Source organism: Aethalodelphis obliquidens, unplaced genomic scaffold (assembly GCF_003676395.1).
Source record: "Aethalodelphis obliquidens isolate GAN/ISIS:26980383/991018 unplaced genomic scaffold, ASM367639v1 scaffold5, whole genome shotgun sequence".
In the NCBI taxonomy this organism is placed as follows: Eukaryota; Metazoa; Chordata; class Mammalia; order Artiodactyla; family Delphinidae; genus Aethalodelphis; species Aethalodelphis obliquidens.
Window position 1 is genome coordinate 17,927,015 of NW_020837949.1, and position 26,322 is coordinate 17,953,336.

The 26,322-nt window shown below is 40.0% G+C and overlaps 1 protein-coding gene across 6 annotated transcripts in view; it reads right to left on the reverse strand.

The window, feature by feature from the left end:
- Nucleotides 1–26,322, reverse strand: part of CALD1 (caldesmon 1) — a 181,046-nt gene that overhangs the window by 103,797 nt on the left and 50,927 nt on the right. For 5 of the 6 annotated variants that reach the window (XM_027101856.1, XM_027101855.1, XM_027101854.1 and 2 more), the window contains one exon: nucleotides 11,058–11,148. The exons of the other annotated variant lie outside the window; for it this stretch is intronic. The gene's annotated coding sequence lies outside the window, so the exon portion shown is untranslated. Of the gene's footprint in view, nucleotides 1–11,057; nucleotides 11,149–26,322 lie in introns of those variants that run through there. 6 annotated transcript variants of the gene reach the window in all.

Genomic DNA, 26,322 nt, shown 5'->3' on the forward strand with positions numbered 1-26,322 from the left:
TGTAACCATGCTCAGTAATTAGAAACATAAGGCCCTGTTCTGGATGTTTTCTTGGGAACCTACCCTCCCAGGCTTGGTGTCACTACCCATTGGCTACAGGACCTTTATCTTTTCTCACCATCTCTCTTAGGAGCCCCTGCCCAGGTCACAGGAAGAGTGTGAGGTTGCCATGGGCATTCCTGGAAAAAATGGAGACCTCTGGCGCCACCTCAGACTCTAAAATACATGGAAGAAACTCATTTTGCCTGCCTCTTTCCTTGCTGAAGCTCTATAAATCTGTATTGCACTTGGAAGGCAGTAGTTAAAGTACAGTAAGAAAAGTGTTCAAATCAGAAGATTCAAAAGAAGGATCTTTGTGATGACCGGCTTGAAATGACATCTTTGTTTGTTTCGGAAAACAGAAAAGCTATTCCAATGGTTGATTCTAGAGTTCCTCACACACTTGCTGGGAAACATGTACTTTGCAAAATGTAGGATTAGAATATGATTTAACAAGCAGCAGCAGCAGCTTTTTACTTCTGACAAAATCCACAAAGAAAATGGAAAAATACTTGTAATCAAGGACTTCAACTCAACAGTCACCTAACTTGTCAAATTAAAACATGTGGCAAACACCTGCCAAGCATCTTGAAACAACTATACCTTCTTATTTTTCTACCTGACCTGTAATCTCTTTGGAGCACATTTGCATTTCCCAATTTTTCACACTTAAACAATGCTGTCCACACCACGTATAGAGATGACTAAGCAACTTTGTATTAAGTAACCGAAGCGAGTCCTGCCAATTTTAGAATAATTAAGTTTCTGCAATCTAATATAAACAGTTCCAAGAACTACTTGCGGCCTACCAAAAGTATATATTACAAGTAGTCAACACTGAGGCCAGCTGGCAGACAGATCAACCTATTAAAGTAGAATTGTTCAGAATTCAGAGTATTATTTTTCTTTTCTCCCATTATTTTTGCTGCATCCAACTTTGTTTCTTTGGGAATGTTTTCAAGTATACAAAGCAAGAAAGTAATGTGGAATTGCACCTCTTCTAAATGAATGAGCATTTCTCTTGAGATTCTTTAGAACCCACAAGTCAGTCCCATTTCAACGCTGTCTACACAAGCAGTCAAAGTAAAATAGAGCAAGTGAATCCACTTTGTTCCCACTCAAGCTAAAGTGTTGGTATTTTGCTTGACCATCAGAAAGGTCAACAGTGACCACCAGACAAGCACATTAAGTTATATGCCTATCAGACACCTGAAATATCTTTCTGACTGTAGATCCTTGTACTGCCTCTACCACGTAGCTTGCTGGATCAAAATTTATTACTAATAAGGCTAATGTCATAGGTTTAATTCTACCAGGAATGAGTTAACTATTTGAGAGAAAAAAAAAAATCCTAAACTACTGCCATGTGCTTTGACATTAAGCTTGGCCAGCTACATGGCAGATGTGGGCTGACAACTTCCAGTTGAGAACATAGAGATGGTTAGACCAACCCATCCCACCATGACCTTCAAGAGAGTGTATGGGACCTAGAGTCTGTCATACAGAGTGAAGTAAGTCAGAAAGAGAAAAACAAATACCGTATGATAACACATATATATGGAATCTAAAAAAAAAAAAAAAAAAGGTCATGAAGAACCTAGGGGCAAGATGGGAATAAAGACGCAGACCTACTAGAGAATGGACTTGAGGACATGGGGAGGGGGAAGGGTAAGCTGGGATGAAGTGAGAGAGTGGCATGAACATATATACACTACCAAATGTCAAATAGATAGCTAGTGGGAAGCAGCTGCCCAGCACAGGGAGATCAGCTCAGTGCTTTGTGACCACCTAGAGGGGTGGGATAGGGAGGGTGGGAGGGAGATGTAAGAGGGAGGAGATATATGTATATGTATAGCTGATTCACTTTGTTATACAGCAGAAATTAACACACCATTGTAAAGCAATTATACTCCCATAAAGATGTTTAAAAAAAAAAAAAGAGAGAGAGTGTATGGCCAAATGAATGGGAGTGTGTCATCACACAAAAAGCCTCTCCACATTCAACTGCATTTTAAGCCCTAATGTCTTCTTCACTGTGTTTAAATTCATATATATTCAAGAGTGGTAAAGGCTCTACAACCATCATCACAATGATAACTTCAATAAAAACATTCAACAAACATTTATGAAGTGCCATTTGCTACCTTACTGGGTGTAGCAAATAAGTTGTGAATGCAACTACCCTGCCCTCACCATGCTTATAGTCTGATGGTGGAGACAGGCAATGAATAAATAAAATACAAACTGCGACAAGGGTTAGGAACGAAAAATACAAGCTGCTATGAGAGAACTACAGGAGTGACTAATGGTTTTCTTTGGGTTAAAATAGATATAAGCAGTAATAGCTTTTTCAAACAAGAATGATATTAATACACTACAGACATGCATTCATAAAGGGAACATATGTATGAGACTGGAGTTTGTATTTATTAAATATATATCAACATCTATTATTTGCCAGGCACATGCTCTTCTAGGTGCTGATAAATCGAACTCTTCTCTACTTTTCTGTCCTAAAGAAGGGAATGAAGAGTAAAGTAGCTAGTCAGGTTTGAGGGATGGTGAACTATTCTCACCCTTTCTCTCCAACCCCAGATCCTGTGTAAGTAATGTACAAATAATGACCTACGAGATACTATCTGCTGGAATTGATATAGACACAGGGAAGCCACTTAAGATATTAACTTCACACGGCTAAAGTGGAGGGCATCTTTCTAGAAATCATCCAGCTCAGTGACCTTCTGACAACAAAAGCATGTTTCTCACCCGCCATCAAGCAGAAATTTGCTGATTTAAATGTAGCTGGTCCACTTTGTTTTTTCAAATTTTGGTTCATGATTCCAAGAAATGAACAGCCCGTAATAAATTTACTCCAGTGGCAGAATATCTCACGACCAGCTTTTCTACTTTGAATACCGCAAACAGACCTTTAATTTGTTGACACACAGCCCCTGGACATTCATGAAAACAAGATGTTCTCTTGCTGCTTTTTAAGTTAATCAGATTTAAGTCAGGGTCTCAGCCGAATTTCAAAAACAGATGTTCCATAGCAAAAGGGCTGAACTGACCCCAGCAATGAGAGGCTGTTTCACTTGAACTTGAATATTCTTTGTTAGCAGGATGAGCGATCAAATATGCCTGAAACTGGAAACAGGAGTGACCCGAGGTTTACTACTGTCTCCATTCAATGACTGCCCTGGGGATCTGGGAAGGTTGGGCATCCATGACTCTTGGTTTGGGGAATAAGCTGATGCCTGGAAGGTTTAGGTGCCTAGGTTACGAAGCGGGTTAGTGAGGAGGGATGATCTTCTCCCACACACCACCATCCTGTCTTCCTGTCGACCTCGGAGGCCCTCCATGGAATGGCTCCACTGTACCCAATGCCTCTCCTGACTCACACTCACATGCAAACACAACTCACAGCCAGGCCAACTCCTTAGTTCTGCTACAATCCAGCTGGTATTTCTGCCTCTGGGCCTCTGTCCCTGTTTCCTCTCTCTCCTGTAACCTGAAGTGCCCTCCACTCCTCCTGCAAATCCCATATATCTTTCTAGAGTGTAGCTCAGTCCTATCTTTATTCCAGAATCATCCTCGCTTTCAACTTCTGCAGCATTGTTAGCACTGCTCTTTTTGACGGTCAATACTATATGACTTTGTTATTCAAATGCTTTATAACCTCTCTTTCTCTTGAGCAAGTGTGAAGCTGCCTAATGTCAGGGTCTGCCATCTCCTCTTACATCCCCTCACAGTGTCGGGTGCTTTGCTCCGCCTTTATAGGTGCATGGGAATGGCTGCTGAGTTGAACTTATTGAAAAGCTTCTGGCCTAAAAACCCAAGTTCCAAAATTCCACAGCTCTGGCCATTAGTGCTGTTTGCCCCGTGTTCCTGTTTTGCCCCTTCTGGGCACCTTACAGAACTGTACTTTGGGCCTCCTTGTGGTCAGCTGGGGCCAAGTGACTAGTTCTGGCCAAGGAGTTGTGAGCAGAAGTGTCATGTCACTTCCGGGGCAGACCATTTAATTGTTGATATTAGACCCTTCAGAGCTTTTTTTCTCTCTGCCATGGTAGCCAGCAATATTTCCAGATAGCAGCTCTCAGCCGGGGTCCCCAAGTAAGGATGCCAATGATGTGGACCAGAGACTCCAGCCTATCCAGGGTTACAGAGAAAGCATGTGTGACCAACCTTTGTTGTTTAAGTCACTGAAATTTTGAGTTGTCCCTGACCGCAGCATAACCTAGCTGGCCATGGCTGACATTGCCTTTGTTAACTCCGTCCGTGATGAAAATGATCTTGTGATATTAGGCAGTGCACATCTCTGCTTCAGGAAGGTACTTATTCAAATTATCCTACTTTCTATTTCTGTTCTGTGACATCTAGTATATAAATAGGAATGGGTGGACTAATCAGGTAGGGTCTCAGGGAGCGGAAATGGCTCATTGGTTCCATCTGCCTACTCCAATGAGCCATAAAGCTGCCGCTAACTGTAGCAGTGCTCATATATTACGTGTTCACTCATTTACACCAGGGATGACCAACTTGGGGAGTGGTGGCCTACGGAGAAATGGAGGATGCATGCATCCCTAAAAGAATTCAAATTCAAAATTTTAAGAAAACCATGCTGGGCAAAGGAAGCACATTTGCAGGTCAGTGTGGGCCTCAGGCTGCTGGTGTGTGACCCCTGATTTATACAGTCCTTCCTTAATGGCTATCATGTGTCAGGCTAGGCGCTGTGAGGACTTACAAGAATAAACTTACAAGTGAGTTCATATTAGTGTGCACTCTAGATAGAGCTTATTTAGTTAGCCAACGGTTATAGAGCACGCACTACGTAGCCAGCACAGTTCTAAGAACTTTATAAATATCAATTTAAATCTTTATAACAATCCTTATTGTCTCCAGTTTACAGATAGAAAGACTAAGGCCCGGAGCAGGTGTGTCATTTGCCCAAGGTCACAGAGCTAGCAAATAGTAGAGCTAGGATTTACATCCAGGCAGCCTAGCCCTAGAGTCTGTGCTTTTAATCACAACACTATGCTACGTCTCACAAGACCTGTAAATGCATAATATTTACGAGGTAGCTTATGGCGAGAACCCGTTGATGAAATGATCATGTGACTCCCTGAAGGATCTATGCTCCTCTACAAATGCCCCTGACTAGAAGCTGTTTCCTGCCAGGAGGATCTGGCTTGCTTGATCTTAGGGTGAGTCCATATTTGACGTTTATTAGTGAAATAAAAATCAATCTCCTGTTTATTTTCATTTGGGCTTTGGCAAACTGATCTATTATTTCATTTAAGTGAGGTTCACTTTAGAAAATAAGCTGAATTTGTCCTAAAACCTTAAAAAAATAAATTACATCACTTCACACTTTGATTATTTCTTTGCTTTTTCATTTAATTAGTTTTAGACAGGAAGCAAAATCATCCAGGATTATATGTTTGTGTCAATCTTAGGGCAGACTCAGATATTGTAGGACCTGAAAATTACTTGGGAGGCCTTTAAGAAAGAGAATGCAATGCTAAATGTAAAAAATTAGGCAGGGGTGTGGCAGAGGTCTGTTCAAGTGAGGGGCCCTGTGGCTTAAGGGCCACTGATTTCATGGTGACTCTCCTTGGGTCTCTCACCTTTGATTCTTATGAGCATTCCAATAAAAATGCCACAAACCCTTACTTTGCTCTTAATTTTCAATTATTTTGATACTACAGTTACGTTCACCCCCTAAAAAGTTCTTCACGGAAACCAGAATTGAGGAAACAAATAAGGAAGGGAGCGATTAAGCATCATTCTTCAAAAAGATTTTCAGAAAAGTAGAATTACAAAACACTGCAGTGTTTTGCCTATAAACCACATAATTAGAATGATGGGTGGATGAGAGGGCAGAGAAATGTAAAGTATTATGACTCTTTGTCAAGATGAGGACAATGAAGAATAAAGTATCAGAAATCACAATTTACGTCAATGAATATATTATCTGAGTCACTAAATTTTCATTGCATTGAATAAAAAAAAAAAAAGAGTCCATTTTATAGGAAGGAATGGAGGAACACCAGAATTGTTAATGCAGCCCAGATCTAATACAGCCCTGGATGGAGAAGTTCCAATTCAATATATAGCTGTAGAGTGAATAAACTAATAAGTGACCTGAATATGTGTGTTTGAGGAACAAGAGAAAGGACAGATGGTGCTAAAGGGGTCACAAGCCTCCTCCATCAACCCCAACTTACAGCTGCACGTTTTACTTCTAAACCATTAGCCAGCAATCTGGGGGAGGCAGTAGATATGTCCCCAGAGTCTCTCATTATAACAAATGTCTTTATGTTTATAAATCTTGTGAGTCTGTGATGGAATCAGATTCACAATCATGGGTATAATACACTTATTAGAGGAATTCTTTGAAGAACTTGGAGAAAATGCTTTTAGAAGAGCTCCTTCCATCAGGACCACCGCATGTTTGTATTCACTCCTTCTCTGCATCCTCTGGATATGATAAACACACTTTTCCCCAAACTCAGGATGCCCCATTCCACAGTATGTCATTCTTGGTCATTAAATAACAGGACTCGATATTAATGTTGGCCGTCTCCATCCCTCTTGAACAAAGTGTTTTCAGCCAAAGATATTAAACTAGTCAACCTCTCTTTTCCCCTGTCAGAGAAACAGCCAGTATCCTGAAATCACAGCTCATTTGTACCACGCTGGCGTGAATATTCAGACTCCATTTGTCTCCAGCTCTTAAAGGCTGGTGTTAGCATGAATGATAGACATTTTGTTTTGAATTAGCAAAAAGAAGGAGAAAAACCCCCAAATAATAAGTTGGGCCTTAAAATAGCTGTTTCAGGGAATGCAGCTCTGCCTTTTCCTCCAGTAAAAGTCGATTTAAAAAAAAACCTAGATTTAATTTGGCATTAAGTTGGATTTGGGATACAGAGAATAGTAGGAAGGAAAATGTCTCAGTCTTTTCCCCCCAGATTGAGCCTTTAAATCCTATTGGAGGACTGCTGCGTGGACTAGTGCAAGATGTTTACAGCTTTGTTTTGTTGAACATCCCAAAGCAAAGTTTGGACGTAGCTGAGTCTGTGTCCTTGAACTGTACAAACCCTGTCACAGTTAGAACCTCAGGCTTTTGATAGTTTTGTTTGAATGCTAATTAGCAGGATCAGTTCTTCCTCTTTACTGCGTACTCACTCATGCTTTTTGAAATCAAAGTCTGGAAAGGAGTTCTAGACAAGAGCTCCTGGCACCACTGTTGGTTTTTCTCCCTGCTACCTGTGCCCTGATCTTGGCTTGCCCACCCTGACACAACCTCTTTCCATCAATAGCTGTGCTAGGCAGGAAGGTGTTCTCCATGGTGCAGTTAAGGCCTTAACGCCAGGTGCAATTCCCTGGCCAAGGAAACACCATCACTTGGCCAAAATTACAAAATCTGCACATGGTGATGCTGGAATGTCCTCTTACCTTCCTTATCATGAAAGTTTCCAGAATTGGGAAGACCATGAGAATCCATGTTCCTTGTGTCCCCTCAATTCCTAACCACACTTGGGCTCACGGTGTATTTTCCTCTTTATACCCCATGACAAGGACCTGAGAGCAGTCTTCTCAGGGTGAGATGAGGCGGATTCAAGATCTTTTCACATATGAGCCTCATTCTACAGTCACTACCAGAAATCTGTAGAAAAGACTATTAGTGTAAGAAAGACCCCCTTCAGATCCTGCTATAACAAGTATGGGCACATTGAACTAAACAAGAGACCGAACACTTTGTCAAGGGTGTCCAGGGAGGATTGCTCTGCAAAACTCAAGAAAAGAGGAAGAGAAAAAACCCTTCTCTTTCCATTCTATCTGGAGCTTCCACTGACTCCAAAAATATTGGCCCACAGTGGTTATAAAAACACCCATTTATGCTGTTCTAAAACAGGGCAAAGCCTGCTAGGTCCTTACAACTCAAAGCACTTCTTTTACATGCTCATAGGAAAATTATCTTTCTCTCCAAATTCTATGGCTGACTGAAATTAATGAAACACAGTCAGGAGGCACCTCTGCTGGCCACTGGCCACCATTCACTTGGAACACCCCACTAGACCATTCATGGATTGCAGCGCTGTTTTCTCTTGACTTCAGAATTTCTCCTTTCTCATTTTATACAAACAGCAATTTATGTAAAAATCACTGACACAGGTGTCATTGGCATTTTAGGTAACTGAGCGAAAAATGGCATCTTTTTCCTGGCAACTTGAAGAATATCAAGAGGAAAGTATGGAAGTGAGGGGTACTTGAAAAAATCTGATATCTCAAAGTTCATTTTTAAGAAATGGAAGGGAGTATGCAGAGGAGGAGGAAACTTACAGGCCTCTGATGGCCTCTTCTGCTAATAATCAGACAATCCAAAGAAAGATCAAGGGTTTCTGCTAAAGAAAGAGAACCAATGGAGAAAGAAAAACAAGCAAGGAAAAGAAATGACACTTTAGAAAATAAAAGAGAAATGAATGAATAGCTTTCCCCATTTTGTTTGCATCAAACTCAGCAGGAAAAAATTGGGAAATTCAGTGCTGAGGTAAACATGGCCCGATTAGAAATGATATTTGATAGTGGGGCCCAGAGAGGAGAAGTTTGTTATGGCCACCACAACTCATGGACTGGCCCTCCATGCCTCATTAGCCCCCATTCTGGCCTGGGCATGAAACACGAAAATACCACCAATGCCTTCTTGAGGGCACAGGAGGTATGGGGTGACCAGCAGGGAACAATGGACTAAGGAGGGCGTTCAGTGCAAAGGAGGTACGCTCCCCCCGACTAAGTCCTTTACTGACTGTCTGGACGAGATGATGTTCCATGGCAACGGAGTCCCAGCCTCCTGACCCTAAAAAGGACCGGCCTTCTGTCTCTTTGGACATTAAGGAGTCTAATACTGGGGTTCCCCCACTGTGCAGTCTGATCAGCTCTGACTGTGATGAAGAAAATGGTCCTAAAGGAAAGTGTTGATGTATGACATCCCTGGGCATGCAGCTGGGGAGTCAAACACATGCTCATGCGTGAAGTTAGCTAGAGGGGAGCAAAGCTGGGTAGGGCAAGCCCCACAGGAATGGTTTGGGGCATAGCCCCTAAAGGAGAGGACAGAAGGAGGAATAAAATAGGACCAAAGGAATAAGTGGAGAGAGAAATAGATAGATATCCACATTAGCTAATACACATGTTCTTACAAACCCTCATTAGAAGTAGCATTTAGATTTCTTCCTCTTGGGAGGGTTCCTCTCCTGTTATTTAGCAGGAAAACTTTCTACATGAAATTTCTGGTGCATTTTTAAACCACTGCTCCTCTCCCTCCACAATCTTTCTGGGTGGCGTCATCCACTCTCACGGTTTTAATTCCTATGTATAGGTTATGACTGTGAAAATCTCTATCTCTAGTTCTCACCTGGGCTTCAGACTTGCATATCCCTTGTTTTCTAGACACACACCCTTGGCTGTCTCACAGGCCCTTAAATTAGCAAGTCCCAATCTAAACTCCTTGTCCTTCCCTCTTGGCTCCCCAAACAGTGTTCTCACAGAAGAGTGACTGTATGTGGAGCAGGTTCATGCTATTTACTGTCTCCTAACTCTTTGAGGAGCGAGGTAAGTCTCCTGCCATCAGTTAATCATATCTTTCTTTCAGTCCCTCTCTCCAGCTCTGACTTATTTCCACCTCTGGGGGGCCGGGGGCCAGGCAGCAAGTGAGGAGAATGCACCACTAATAATCATCATTTGGAGGTAGTCTTAAAGCAAATAAATTATAGATTCAGAGACTGCATCTTCTCATCTATCCATTCATGTATTCATTCAGTCATTTAATAAGTACTATTAAATGCTTACCATTTACAAAGCCTCCTCTAGTGCTGCCAAAGATGTAAAAGGCACACTCTTCAACTTCAAAAATTATATAATGTAATAGGGAAATGAGAGATGTGCACAAAGGGCTACAACACACTGTAGGAAAACCAAATATTTTAAGAGTGATATAAATGCTAAGGGAGTTCAGGAGAGGAGAATCGGAGAACAGTCCATGTGCAACAAACTAAAAATCAGCATACTGAGAAAAAAAGATGATGGGGTATTATGGACTGAATTGTGTTCCCCCCAAATGCATATGTTGAAGTCCTAACCCCTAGTACCTTAGAATATAACTAAATTTGAAGACCAGATCATTAAAGAGGTGATGAAGTTAAGATGAAGTCATTAGGGTAGGTCTTAGTCTGATATGATTGTTGCCCTTCTAAGAACAGGAAATGTTGGAGAGAGAGAGAGAGGCACCAAACATGTGTGCTGGCAGTGGGATGCCCATGTGAAGACACAGGAAAAGATGACCAAGAAGAGAGGCCTTAGAAGAAACCAAACCTGCTGACACCTTGATCTTGAACTTCCAGCCTCCAGAACTGTGAGAAAATAAATCTGCTATGTACCCAGTCTGTGGTATTTTGCTACGGCAGCCATAGCAAAACTTTTCTCCCTACTAGAGCCAACCTCGGAAAAATTGCGAATGAGTGAAGTTTCCTTTAGCTTCTCCATCTACCTTCTGAAATCCCCTCTTTCTGTTCCCCAGGTAGACCTTCTGCTGGTGGAAGTTCTCCCAGGTAGGCAGGATTTGCTGAGAGTGAGGGGTATTTCCTCCTGAAATCATCGGTGTCTGTTCAAAGGTGAGCTTCCTCACCCTGAAGACTGACTCATCATCTCTCTATTCTCTCAAGTCAGCAACATTCTTCTTGGGAAGTGAGAACTTCATTATTGATTGGGGACAGTTTTGCTTAAGACATTATATATGCAGGAAAAAATTAAAAATAAAGCAAAAAATCAGATTACAAAGCAGGAAAACAATTCCTTCCAAACTTGTTAGATTACTTGGTAAGTAAACTCTGAGGAGCATAGCAGAAAGCTTGGTTCCACACAATGCATCTTTAGGTGCAAGAATTTAGAAAATCAGGCAGAGAGGCCATGTAACTGCTAAGATCAGAGCCCCTCCCCAGTAAGAGCACATAAACTCTACTCACAGCTAAGCAATCAGATGTCCACTTGTGAACCTCTGGTGATCACCAATCCCTATGAATTCGATTGGATGATTTTGAAACTTTTTAATGATACCTGGTATAAAAGGAGGATGGAAACATAAGTGGAATACATTTTAGTTAACGTGGAACTACATATTTTTAAATACAATTTCTTCCTCAGGTACTGTTGTTGGTTAGGACCGTAAAGGGGAAATAAAGCAGAGATATAAATAGATACTGTGCATTTGCATTTTAAAGAAAACAAATACAATTATTACAGAGTCAGTCCCTGAATTCTTCTAAATAATGGAGGGGAGAAGGTGGTATAGTTAGTACAAAGCAGGGAGTACTACCAATGCCAACGATCAAAGACAACAGGCTTCAGAACATAGTCAGAGACACTGCCTTCTCTAAGCTCACGCTCAAAACCTTCTAAGCCTCAGACTCTCAAAGTCTTTTTGGAACATTTGTCCAAAGTTTTCTGCTGTTGATTGTCAGGAACTTGGCTAACAGGTAGAAGAGGAGGCTCTGGAGGATTACAAATAATTATAGAAAAGTATTGGTAGATAATCTAGAGTTAACTCTCTTGCACTTGAAACACAGCAATAAATATTAAATATAAGAAGGGCCAAAGAAATAATTACCTGGGACAGTAAATCACCATCACACCCCTAAACCTGCCCCAACACGATGTAACAAGGGATGCTAATGGAAAATGCAATTCTGGGTTTTAACGTTTGCCTTTCATTTAGTAGAATAATGGGCTCAAGTGGACCTTAAGAACATACCTTGCTTTCCCCCACCCCACCCTTTGCCATTTCGCATTGGAAGAAAATAGAAGTTCATAGAGTTTAAGGGACTGGCTTGGAATCACACTGCTGGAAATTGATCCTGGATTCCTAGATTCTCATTTCAGTTTTCACAGGTAAAAAACAAAACAAAAACCTGCCTAGCATGTTATCTATGGTTTGTATCCATCTGACGAAGGCTGGTTTGCAAACTAGGGATTGGGGAACCTTGAGGACCTGTAAATTGGTCAGCAAGCCAAGGTGCCATCCATTTCCTTATTCCTGAGCACTCACTCAGGCTGTCTTCAGCTCCCCTCCACCAACCTCAACCACCTCTTCCTACTTGCCCCAAATGCACTCGTCCAAACAACTGTTGTATTGTCATGCATCTAGAGTACCTAGCTCAACCTAATCAGGATCTGGGGGGCTGGGACCCAGGCATATGTGTTTCTCAACTGTCCCTGGTGAATCTACAGTGTTGCCAGGTTGAGAGTCACTGAGATAAGGATGCAGCATTCTTTTCCAAATCACTGAGCCCTGGGCACATGTGAGGGTCAAGTGAGAGGGCTCCGCTCCAAGCCCTGCTCCTCTCTATGTGCCAGGAACATATTGGGGATATGCCAATGAACAAATAACCATCGTACCTGGCTTCATGGCACTTATGGTGTACTGTCCCCCTAGAACAGAGGTTCTTAGGCTGGCCACCTATCAAAATCTTCTGGGAGAGCTGTTGTAAAAAATATGACATGACCTCCAGTCCGGTGCCCAGGAATTTGCACCTTCAAAGAAGTTCCCTACATTCAGTTGCTGATGTAGATTACAGTACCCATCCCACATAGGCCTCCCATTCTTGACTCTCAGGCTTCAACTAAGGCATAGACTAGAAGAAAGCAAGGAGTTATTCGCCTGGGTTGTAAACGAACAAACCAAGAGATTTAAACTTGCAGGGAAAAGAATTCACAGTACCTTCCTCAAACCCTCTGGCAGAGTCAGTGTTTATCTGCCTGGTTTCCCTTTCCCTGGTCCCAACTCCCTCAGTGTTTTTATTTTTAAAATTGGGAATGAATAAAGAAAAAATAAAGAAATCAGGGATCAGGGGAAAATTTTTTGTTTTGTCTGTAGAGTCTCTGCATATGTTTATGAACTACCTTGTTAGTGAGAAAGAGATAAAAAGGCTTCTGAGAGAAACCACAAAGTGAATAGCAAAGTGACTAAGTGTAGAGTTTGTCTTCAGATATACTTTCTATTTTCAGATTTACAATGGAAGGACAGAAAGGTGATGAAGCTCTCACTCCTTGTTTTAAGATTTTTCTCTACTGTCAGCGACCTTGCAACTTCAAATAGATGCCTGGGCGAACCATTACTCACTGGATCCCTTTAAGCTTTTTATTCAGTACCCAACACATAGATTCTGACTGACCTGGCTCAGAGGCAGTTGCTGAAATTCTCTGCAGGCAAAGCTAAGTCTAGACCAGACATAGTTAGGAAAGGAATGACCCGAGATGAAGGAAGAGGGGCTGGGAGAGACAGCTGGACGGTGTGAGGTAAATGAGCCCGTTTCCCTACCGCAGTCCCCTTCCCAGCCAGTGGCAAACAGCCAGGTGCTATTTATTGCTCCTTTGATGGAACTATCTTCTCAGGCATGTGGGGGAATTTGGGTTTTATATGAAAGCATTCACTATGGGAGAATCAAGGTGTAATAAAAAAGGAAGGAGGAATTTCTCTCCTTTCAATAAGCTTTCTAGTCCTCCAAGAGGAGGGATTTTCTTAAAACCCTTAGGAAACATCTACCTAAAGCCATTCAGTAGCATGACAAACAGAAACTAGCCCCTTCCTAGGTTACACAAATGGAAAAATATTGACAGTACATACTTGAAAAAAGTGGTGACAATTCTACTTTAAAATTCCTACCAGGGCTTCCCTGGTGGCGCGGTGGTTGAGAGTCCGCCTGCCGATGCAGGGGACACGGGTTTGTGCCCAGGTCCGGGAAGATCCCACATGCCGCGGAGTGGCTGGGCCCGTGAGCCATGGCCGCTGAGCCTGCACGTCCGCAGCCTGTGCTCCGTGGCGGGAGGGGCCCCAGCAGTGAGAGGTCCACGTACCGCAAAAAAAAAAAAAAAAACTTAACACAAGCGTTCACAGAAAGATGCCATTTTTCAAACGGGCACCAAGGCATTGGATAAAGGGGAGGGTCTCAAATGATAACTTATTATAACAGGGAGTTATTGCAAAGGTTAAATTAGGGATCCTTTATAAAAATGAATAACTTTATGGAGTCAGCAAGAAGAACCAGGTTTTCATTAATTTATAATTTTGCCTTGTACAGTCGAGCTAGGATCCTTTGATTTGAACATGAATATTTATACTAAAAAATCCCCCATGACTCTTCTATAACATGCCCTGCTCTCATTATGGAGATATTAATAACTACTGTGTAATAAGGGCTTTTAGTGCCAGGCCCTGTGCTAAACTCCTTGCACACATCTATCTCATTTATTACTACAACCTAGTGAGATACATGTTCTTAACTTAGGAGAAGCACTGAGAAGTTTGTTGTGTTTAAGACATTTGCCTAAATTCACCCAGCTAGTAAGTAATGAAGCCAGTATTCAAATCCAGGGGCTGACCCAGCCTGATGGGTGTATGGGAAGGATACATGTCCACATTCATTTATTCATTGAGTGAGTTCTCTAAGCCAGGATGGGACACACAGGGAGGAGCAAGGACTCTGCTTTCATGGAGCTTACATTTTGATGAAGTACAGATAGCATACATGTTTCCAATAGTGAGTAAATAAAAGAGCGTGATGTGATAGAGGGCCACTGGAGGGCCACTGAATGGTGAGGGATGGTGTCTCTGAAGAGGAGAAATCTAGGCTGAAAATATATTTCTAAGAAAGAGTCACTCATGTGAAGAGTGTTCCTGGAGGAGCCCTTGAGAACCCTAGTGTGAGGTAGAGGGTTTTATGAGATGACCGTGTGCTCTGTGATCATGAAACTCTTCCAAGTTGTTCAGTCCATATGGGATTCAAGCTTATCTGTGTATTAGCAGAACACACAATGCTGAAAGATGTGCTGAACAAAGGGACTTACCAAAAAATTATTCTCAAAGTACCACCTTTGCCAGAAAGCATGAGGGTGGTAGAGGTGCTGGTAATCTGTCCCTACCCATAGGGCAGAGTGCCAGGGATATACCTGGTCACCTGTACATCCAGTGTCCAGAACGATAGAGGTCCCCCTGTGCTCCTGTTCACTTGGTAAACCTGAAGAGAGCTGCCTTCTGTGGGTTTACATGAGTTCCTTTCAGTCTTGTGCATTGGAGGATAAGGCAGAATATTTCTTAATAATAGAAGAATGAAACACTACAGGATATAATCCTTGGAATGGGAAAGGAATGGTAAGAAGCTATTTCAGTCTTAGTTGGCAGGAAGTCACATAACTTGTGTAGGGATAATTGAAATAAAATATTTAAAAATAGATCTATGGGTTTTAGTCAAAATGTGTCAGTAACAATAAAACATTAATAATTGTCTCTTGTGAATTGTCTCTGTTTTGCATTTATAGCTGAATATGGGAGCTAGGAGTATTTTAGAAGAGAATAAATATGTAATCTCAGGGAATTTGGGTAATTTAAGTAAATACTAATGAGTGAATTGACCTTGACCAAGTCATTTAAGCACTCTTGGCCCCTCAATTTTTTCATCTGTAACATGAAGCATTTGGAATAGATTTTTAAGATCCCTCCAATTCAGATGGTTTATGTAGAATTCTATGGCCTTTTAAGGGAAAAAATGTATTGTATATGTCTCAGTATCTGTGAATGACCTTGTTATGGTTGTGAATAAAATAAGTTCAATCATGTTCACCCTTTTCAGCATCTAATGGGTTTCCCAGAGAAAGGTACTGCTTTCCAGGGACCACCTACCCTACCTCTTCTCCATTATTTCTAAGAGATGAGTATATTTTATAGCTCTGAGAGAAAGGATAATGTATCACATAATGATATCTATAATCTGTTGAATACCTACTATGTGCAAGGTACTTGATATCTGTTATCTAATTAAAAAGAAAACTGTGAAAATAGTTGTTCTTAGTGTCCTATTTGAAAGTAAGGAGACGGATTCAGATTCACTGTTACATAGTTAACAAGTAGCAGAGTTGACATTGCAGCCCAGATTTGTTTGACTCCAAAGCTCTTTCCATGAGTGAACACTTGAAGTAGAAAGGAGAAGAGTATATAAGAGAATAGGAAACTAAGCAGAATGTTTCTGAAAAGCACAGCAGAGTTTTCTGCAGTCTCATGGAACTAAGTAGGGAAAACTCAAAGTTCAAGAAGGAAGAACCATTCTGGAGTTGATATATCAATATCTTAACTGTGATGGAAGTTACACAACTATCTGTATTGTCAAAACTTACAGAACTGTATACTAAAAAGAGTAAATTTTACTGTATATAAATTACACTTTGATAAAAAATGGAAGCAAGGAAAGAAAAGAGGAAAGGGTCTTGGGATACAGTCTCAGTTAGACCTTTGTAGAGTTCATCCGTTGGGAAGGGGCAAACTAAGGTCGATGGAGTTGTACAAAATGGCAGATGAGTTTCAAATCACCTCAGCCCTAATTCAACTAAAGTGAACTTCCCCAACTCTATCAAACTACCAGAAGATAGAGTAACTCAATTTGGAGGAAAGTAACGTCACCTAGCACCTCAGTTGGACATCCACATGGACAAACAGAAAACCAAATCTTGACTTTTATTTAACATCATACTCTCCCCTCCCCCAGTTCCAGATTGACTGTAGATCTAAATGTGAAAACTTACACATTAAAGCTCTCAGAAAAAAGAAGGTACCTCCATGATCTTGGGATACGCAAAGATTTTGGAAACAAGATGTATAAATTATTAACCATAAAGGAATAAAATTGATAAACTGTATTGCATTAAAATTAAGGACCATAAAGAGAGTGAAAAGGCAAGTCACAGACTGAGAAAGTATATATTAGTAAAACATGTATCTGACAAAGGATTTGTACCTAATATACAAAGAATTCCCACAAATCAATAAAAAAGATGACTCAACAGGAAAATAAGTAAAGACTTTAACAGGTACTTCAAAAAAGAGGATATTAAAATGGCCAAACAGACATATGAAAAAGTGCTCAATCTCATTAATCATTAGAAAAATTCAAATTCAAATTCCACAGCACTAGAATAACTAAAATTTAAAAGACTGACAATTCAACGTTTTGATGAGAAACTATAACTCTTATGCGCTGCTGCGGGAATGTAAATTCATACAATCACTTGGGTAAAATAGCGCTATTTGGCAGTATTTGCTGAAGCTGAATATTTGCAGATCTGGAGACCTCAAAATCTTACTTCTCGGTGTATACACGGCAAAGATCCATGCATATATTCATCAGAAGACGTGAACTGGAATGCTCATACCAGAACTATTCACAACAGCCACATACTGGAAATCAACTCAGTGTCTATCAATAGTAAAACGGATAAACTGTGGTAGGCACACGACGAAATACTGTATTGCAGATTAGGATAATCTAAGTATCACTCAGGCAATGAATCTCAGAAACACAATTTTAAACAACAGAAGTCGGACACCAAACAAAAATTCTATAGGATTACACTAATATTAAATTCAAAAACAGACAAAACTAATACTTGGTGTTAGGAAGCAGAATGATGGTTCTCCTGGGGCAGTGGCCAGGGGTGGCGGGGAGGAGGCATGACTGTGGAAAGGGGCATGAGGGGGGCTCCTGGGGTGCTAAGCAATGTTCTGTTTCTGGATCTGGGTGCTGACGACATCACTGTGGTCATTTTGTGAAAATTCATCATGCTGTACAGCTGGGATTTGTGCACTTTTCTGTATGTTACACATCAATAAAACGATTATGTTAATAATGTGAACAGAAAAAGATGAAGCCTCAATCTGGAAAGATGACAACAAAAGGGAATTTATGGGCTCGAAATACATAAAATCATGAAAATTCAATATTCCCAGTCATATATTACACTAGTAGGAAAATAAAATAATAAAAAGAAAGACAAACAATGAGAGAAAACAAAAAGGTAATACAAATCAATGTACTCTGCAGGGGGAAAATTGTAGTTGGGAAGGCTGGGATCAATTTGGCCAGTTATTTCTAAATTAAAAGTCAACACTGGATTATTTACCAATGACTTAGTGAACTTTCCACATATATATTTTGGCTTACTATATCTTAGAAGGGAAATATTGAATGTTTTTGCAAGTGGCCCATACCAAAGCTATTCAAATACAGGGACTACTTATCATCTTAAGATGTTGTGAAACCTCGCAGTGCATTCAGCCCCTTGCTTACTAACCACAATTTCCCCTCCTCACTTTCAAACACCACTCTTCCCAAATCTATCTCCAGTGCCTCACATGTGCATTAAGTGCTTGCACTGCACAAAGTTTCCTCTTCACTTGTTTCAACTGTATGTTTCCATTTAAGCTTTTACCTGTGTATCTTGAGCAACACTTGTCTATAGTTTGCTTGTATTTCAGTGTGAATTTTTACAGCTGTGGGAGAATCTTTTGATTTTCATAGGATGCATTTTTTCATATTATCATGGAATTATGCATACGGCCATACACAGATATTTGTATAAACTAGTAGATAAGAGAGACAAGGTGTATTAATAGGATACTATGTTAGGAATTTAGCTACCAGGCAGACTAAATAAAGCGAGGGACTAAAGAAACTGCTCTTATAATTCAAGAAAAAGTCAATTATCCAATGAAAGTAAGAATTCTCTTGGCATTCTGCAACAAACAGATTCACTGGGTTGCTAACAAAGCTTTACACTATTCAGTTGGGTTGGACATAGGTCTTTCCCTTGAAAGCAGCATGGAATTGTGAAAGAAGACAGGCTGTGGGGTCATAACAGAGGTATGACCTTAGGGAAGTTCTTTGTGTGATGTCAGTTACTTATTTAAAAATGAGGATAATAGGGGTTTCCCTGGGGGCGCAGTGGTTCACAGTCCTCCTGCCGATGCAGGGGACACAGGTTCGTGCCCCGGTCCGGGAAGATCCCACATGCCGCGGAGCGGCTGGGCCCATGAGCCATGGCCGCTGAGCCTGCGCGTCCGGAGCCTGTGCTCCGCAACCGGAGAGGCCACAGTAGTGAGAGGCCCGCGTACCGCAAAAAAAAAATAAAAATAAAATAAAAATGAGGATAATGATAACTGCCTTGAAGGGTTTTTACTCCTCTGTGCCTAGGTAGTTTTTTGTTAATGCCTCTATGGAGGCATTGCCACAGCGGGCTGTCATTGTATGAGCATGGGCTTCTTGATGGCAAGGACATGGTCTTACCCATAATTCTATCCCAAGCATTTAGCAATTTCCATGACATATAACACGCTCCATAAAAGTTTATGGTGAGTGAATGAATGAATAAATGAGATAACATATAACCTAGAATGCTATAGGCCCCCAATGAACATTACTCCTCTCTTTTTCTCCTCCTTTATTATTCTCTATCTGGAAAGCAGAATGAATCAACCCTTAGCTTATTTCTAGTAGGTGGCCAGGACTAGCAAAGGTAGCCAAGGAAATTTTTCTGAATTCCCCTTAAAATTTCATGGGAAGCCAAGGATATAGCTTATATTTTTGTTCACAGAGGAGCCAATTTTGTACAAGTATGAAGATGAAAAAACATTCTTATTAGAACAGAACAAGATCACATAATAGTACAAAAGAAGGGCTTTGATATCTTAAAACCATGCCTATTTGCTGCAGCCTTTCCTATTTTTTCTTGGACAGTTTTTGAATTAAGAATAATCCATGATGCTGTTTGCATTGGCCAAGATTTTTCAATTGTTAATAAAAGAATCAGAATAGATTTTTAGAGGTAAGATATTTTCTGATCAGAGAAGCATTAAGAATGTGTCCATGGCAGGGTGAGGGTCAGATGTTTATTTTTAAGCTGTATGAAAAGTTCTCTACTTCTCTAAAGCAAGTCAGAAAGTGAAAGTAATTTATGGTATTATGAAATTTCTGGACTTCTCATGGGAAAGTGGCTGACCTCAGTGTTTGATAAGCTTCCTGTGGCTACAAACATACAAGCCATTGACTCCTAAGAAAAATGTAACATTTCCCTTTACAGAATCATGGTGCGCCTGCAGCTGGAATTTGGTTTAACTGCCTCGCATCAGGAAAAACCTAATGGAGATATTTTTAAATGTCCGAAGCTTGTGGAGACGCAGTCGTAATTGTCTCTGTCACCATCATCATCATCATGAAAGTCAACATCACCACCACCACCATCATTATCATTATCAACAAGCACTGATGTTTGTTTGTATTATTTGTAAGGCACTGTTAAATGCTAGGGTTCCAATGAGTGATAATAAATGGTACAATTAATTTTTATGTATATTAAATTTTCCTAAGGATATCGTCTTCATGGCACTCTTTTGCCTATGTGGCTATGTATGGCTTCTTTATTTTTTAATTGAATATATATTATTTACCATGTATTGTTTTATTTTTAAATAACAGTGTTATAAAGATATAGTTCACTTACTACACAATTCATCTATTTAAGTGTATAATTCAATAGTTTTTAGTATATTCAGAGTTGTGCAATCATCACCACAATCTTAGAACATTTTCCATCACCCCCCAAAAATCCCTATACCCTTTAGCCACCTCCCTCCACTGCTGAAAGAGCCCCTATATCTCCCAGCCCTAAGCAACTACAAATCTATATTTTATTTCTATAGAGTTCCCTGTTGTGGACATTTCATATGAATAGAATCATATGATATGTGGTCTTTTGTGACTGAGTTCTTTCACTTAGAACAATGTTTTCAAGCTTCATCCATATGGTAGCACGTATCAGTATTTCATTCCTTTTTATGGCCAAATAATATTCCATTGTATGGATATATCACAATTTGTTTATCCATTTCGTTTGTTGATGGGCATTTGGGTTGTTTCCATCTTTTGGCTATTGTGAATAATGCTGCTATAAACATTTGTGCACAAGTTTTTGTGCAGACATATGTTCTCATTTCTCTTTGGTATATACCTAGGAGTGGAATTGCAGGGTCATATGGTAATTATTCTATGTTTAATTGTTTGAGAGACTATGAGACATTTTTCCAAAGTGTGTGCACCATTTTATATTCCCACCAGCAGTGTATGAGGGCTCTGATTTTCCTACATCCTTGCTATGCAAGAGGAATAACTTATAACTATATCTCCTGTGCAGTAAACTTCAGGCATATAGAATAAGTTTGATAATTGTAAGTTTAAATAAATTGAACCCATTAGTTCCAATAGGCTCTCAGTTTTTTTCCAACAATCTCAGTACTCAGGAGTTTTGGATATTCACAAAGAAGCAATGTCCTAATTCAGTACTTTCTGGTTGAGACTACAGGTAATCAAAGCAATTGGATTATTTATTCAGTTCAGTCAACTCAGTGGAAAATTTGAGCACACTTTATTGATTTAGTGAATTGATTTTCTTGTTTCTGTTATATAATATGTACTTTGTTTAAAGTATTCCTAAAACTTTTTCTAGTGTTAGCTTTGACTACTGATTAAAATTTAAATACCTGAGAACAGGGCTGTATACTATATATTTTTTATGGCCAGTTGCTTAAGATGAGCAAAAACACAAACACTGAAAGTGGAATGATCCTGTCCCTATTCTCTACCTTCTAACCAGCTAGCACTGCCCAACTTTTTCTTCCATGCCAGGGCTGTGTGCCGAGACCTAATCCAGTCACTGTGAAGCACAAAACTCTGACACGGAATCTGAACAGTGGTAGGGCTGTGGGCTCAGGTCAGAACCTAGAATCACCTTGTCTTACCCATGTAACAAAGGCAAAACCATCAATGCGTGTAGCCCTGAAAAAAAATTTGCTGGTTGATGTCATTCCTCAGCATTTAAAAAAAATCAGTCTCTGCATAATTTATTTGCATATTTAACTCAAAGAGTAGCCACTGAACACTGTAATCCCATGCATGAGATACAGAGGCCTTTACACTAGAAAACTGGTAAAACATCACACTCACTCTGTCTCTGCTCATCATCACCCAGTTATCAGAATGTTTGTGGTCTTGGAAACTGGACATCGGCAAACACTGCAAAATAACAATGCACAGGGGACCATTTTGTGCACAGGGCCCTGGGAAGGGCCAGTGGAATTCCTCTGATCAGTCTCCTTTTGACTTTTTCCCAGAGACCTTGTTTCTGCACTGAAATGTCTGGAATGCTTGGTAGGGACGAAGTGGGTTGGTCACAGGGCAATTATGCTACTATCATCAATGAGATCAGCCATTTGTGGACTGATTTCCAAGTGACTAGTGGTATCACCAGTGGGTTAAGAATACAAATGATAGCAATTTTACAGTGAACAGAACTTTCACATTCCTTTTCCCAAATGATTTTCATGTCAAGCCCGGAGATCAGTAAGACAAATATTATTGGCAACATTTTATAAATGGGACCTAGAGAGTCCTGGAGAGGTTAAATGGTTTACCCAAGGCCTCTCAGCTAGTGGTGAGTAGATCCAGGTCCCCAAATCTGTTCTCTTTGCAGAACACCATTCTGCCTCTTGTTGGTTACTTAACAACCAAGTTCATTCAGCAGGAGCTGGTTATTTTTTATTTTAAGACAAATCAATCACTATATTTAGTTTTAGAAGACAGATGAATCCACTGATTTGATTCCCAACTGCTATCATGGGATAAAAATGTTCAAAATGACAATCCTGAGAACTGATTCTTTGTGACCCTTGCAATTTGCACTGTCTTTGCAGTAATGACATAGTGGGGGGAGTGTTACAACTGATAAATCCTTCAATTAACCATCCTAACCCCAAAGCATTTGAACATCAAAATAGATCTGTCAAGGTATGGTGGCCCACCACAGTGGCCTTCCACTTGAAGTCTCGATCACAGCGTCATTACCTGTGAAGTGTACCATCAGATATTTGAGGTTTCATGTGATTTATTCTTTTTAAAAACATTAGGAAGGATTCAAGCTTATTTCTATAAACTTGCCTCTCACTCAGCTTTATTCCTGGAATCTTTCTTGAGTGGAAGACAAGGCTTTCCTATGTGTGTTCCCATGAGTGAGGCTTCCCTGTGAATATCATTCCGCAGGCATGACACGTGAAGAAAAAAATTTTGAGATCTGCTCTTCTTCTATTTCTATATCATGAGACAAAACATCAGGCCCAGTTTGAGATTCTATTTCCAGTTAAGAAGTGGAAGTTGCTAAGGATGTAGCAGAGACAGACAGCGACAAGATTTCTGCCCTCACAGAGCTAACTCCCTAGTGAGAAAATTAATAAATATTAAACTATTTATATCTTATTCACTTTTTTGTTGTTTTTTGGCTTGAGTTCTTTTTTTACAATTTTTTTTTGTGGTAAGAACTGTTAACATGTGATCTACTCTCTTAACATCTTCCTTACTTCTGTATCCCCAGTGCCCTGCGCAGTTCTGAGCACATATTAGTTTCTCGGTAAATGTGTTAGTGAATAAATAAATGAAGTCTCCAGATGTCCAAACTTTTCCATTTCTAAATCTTGATTCATTATCCAGTGTCATTCTTTCTGGGACCAGATTGAAAGTGGATACAAAGAGGACAATCAGAATCTTGCTGAAGCCTGGTACTAACAATTTTATTGGCAATTATATTCGATGGTTGATGGTAATGTGGACAATATCCCAGCGTCAATCTGTTATAGCCACAAACTTAAACCCAGGCTGCTATCTTTTAAAAACCTGTGTGTGGTTAAACAAACGGAGCATGGGGTGAAGATACAGATGGATCAATAAAACCCATTTTCACATTAATACAACATTTCAAATTTAACATCCTACAATAAATTTATCTTTAAAGAACAGCATTTTTTAAACATAGCATCTGTCTTTATTCATATGCCAACAAAAATACCAACAGAAGCCTCATCAGGGACAACATTTATAGCTGAGTTGATTGAATTAAATGAAAAAGATAAATTAGTTCAACAAAACCTTTTGGGCAACTGCCACCAAACAATTTCACATTGGGCAGCTCTCTGTGTTTTGAAATGGCAATTCTGGCATTACGAAGGCACGTATAAGCTGAATAGAGCTGACCTATATATAACTGCAAAACATAGGAAAATGTACTTTTCAGAGACAAGACAACAATCCTTCCATGTTTGGAACATAAAATGTGATTGTGACAAATCACTGGTAAAGAATGAAAAACAAATAACGACTGTAACTCAAAACAACTAAGCTTACATACAAATGCCATCCTAGAATCTTGGATAGAACTATAAATACATTATGTGAAATATACTACAAGTGTGAGAGAGGAAAACATTCAATTTAGCCAGAATTTAAATGGTATCAAGGCTGCACAGATACTTCGGTTGTTTGGGCAGTGTTTTTTTTCTTCTCTCTCTCTGAGCCCTTTCATTTCCTGATGTGCCTCAAAGGGAAAAGCTCAGAGCTGAAAGTAAAAGCTGTCCTTAGTATGTTTTTAGGCTGTTTGAATCCAGAGGGAAATCCAGCAGTGCAGGCACTTGATCATAAGATCCCTGAGTGAGCAATCACTTTTTTTTTTTTTTTTTTGCGGTACGCAGGCCTCTCACTTTTGTGGCCTCTCCCGTTGTGGAGCACAGGCTCCGGACGCGCAGGCTCAGCAGCCAGGGCCCAGCCGCTCCGCGGCATGTGGGATCTTCCCGGACCGGGGCACGAACCCGTGTCCCCTGCATCGGCAGGCGGACTCTCAACAACTGCGCCACCAGGGAAGCCCGCAATCACATTTTTATACCATTTACATCCCCATAGCAACTCATGCAGTACTCGTCAATTATTTAGTGGCAGGCTGAAATACTGATGCTTTTCAAGACTACTTTTGTTTCTATTCTACTCTATTGCAAAAGGTTCCAGATCATTAAATCTGTAAAGTCAGACCTATCTCTGAAAGCTATATAGTTATACATCTTATTATGGAGAATATACAAATATGAATTTCATTATATTATAGAAAATTTAGAAAATATAGAAATATATGGAGAAAACAATCTTAAAGTCTCTTAATCCCTCCCGCCCTAAGATTACTTTAAAGTTTAAATATATCTCCTTCTGGTTTTCTTCACTAACACATATGATCCTATTTTAAAAACAAATTTATTATGTTATGTGTTCAGCTTTTTCACTTATACATATTTTCCTACACCATTCATTTAACATGATTAATAATGTCATGGTTTATATAATCATTCCCCTATCAGTGGACATATATTTCAAGTTTGGGCTATTATAAATAATGCTGTAATGGACATTCTTATACATAAATATTTATCCCTAAATCTCGATCACTTGGTTTTTAACTACTAAGTAATGTAGAGGGTGATTCCAAGGGATCAAATTGATCACATTTTCTTTATGTGAATTCTTGTTTTCAAATCACCAACTGGAGAAGTTGGGACAGTAATTACAGTGTCACCAAAATATTTGTAGATGAGTTACAGCAAATAGTATAGCAAGACAAAATTGTAAAGGTCTCTGGTATCATCCATTCACTGCCAAGATTATAGAAAAACTCCCCCTAAAAGTTGTCTTTAAGAACCTAATTTTCAAGATGAACCAATTTGAGCCTTGAGAGATGAGATAATTCAGAAGTGTAGCAAATTAAACTATTATAACAAACACATTAGATGTAGATACACACAGTGGAAGGGAAGAGAAGGAATAAGTCCTAGTAGTGAGGTAAGCCATAGCATCATAGGAGAGCCACTGGTGGTTTGAGAAAGTCTGGTAAGGAAGTGTCAACAGTGGGCTTAATGCTTAGGGTGCAAGTACTCTGAAGGTGGCGTTTATACTTTACACTTTTGTTTCCTCTCTACAACTCACAAAATATTCAAGAACTGCTCCTTTTTCTTTTGGAAAAAGAATATAATTGAACATAGTCGATAATCCCTGAATTGTTCCCATCTTCAAAAATGGCACCAGTGTTCACTGGGCCGCTTGAGCCCTGACTTGGGAGCCTCTCCAGACATTTCTTCCTCACCATCTATTCTCTGCCACTCCCCATGCAATAAATTACTAAGTCTAGTGATCCTCCCTCCAGAATATTTACTAGAAACAGTCCATTCATCTTCACCATTGTTGCTACCACTCTAATCCAAGCCACTTTATCTCATCTGGGCCATTCAGGAGATGCCGTACTGTCTCTTTATTCGAATCTTCTGGCCTTCTGCAAATAATGATCTTTTTAAAAACGTTAATCTGATCAGATAACTGCCCTGCTTACAATACCTCTATATCTTCATAGTGCAGTTAGATTATATATTCAATTATTTATCACAACCCACACTTTTGTTTGTGATCTTGTCCAACATACATCTCCAGTTTCCTCTGGTACCACAATTTTTGCGATCTGGTCACACTAGCATTCTTTCAATATCTTGCATAGATC